A 301-nucleotide genomic window follows, 5' to 3' on the forward strand; every position below is an offset into this window, starting at 1 on the left:
TTTTTTTTTTTTTCCCCCCCTCCCTTTTAATTCAGGGCTTGCTGGTGAAGGACTCTGGAGGGATGGGGAAGGAGGAGACAGCCAGGCAGCTTAAAGAGGCCTCTGAGGGTCATGTTGAGTCTGTGCTATTATGTTCCAGCGAGGAGAATAGCTTTATTGACAGACAGCTGTTTCACTCCTGCAGCCGTACAGTGTTTGCTGCAGATCCGCATAAATACTGAGCCCGTGTTGACAAATTCCTCGTCAGTGCAAGATAGTTAAACCTGCTTGTTTAATCATTTGTGTGCTCTTACCTCTGCAG

The sequence above is a fragment of the Egretta garzetta genome, unplaced genomic scaffold (genome assembly GCF_000687185.1).
Source record: "Egretta garzetta isolate BGI_Z169 unplaced genomic scaffold, ASM68718v1 scaffold319, whole genome shotgun sequence".
Classification (NCBI taxonomy): domain Eukaryota; kingdom Metazoa; phylum Chordata; class Aves; order Pelecaniformes; family Ardeidae; genus Egretta; species Egretta garzetta.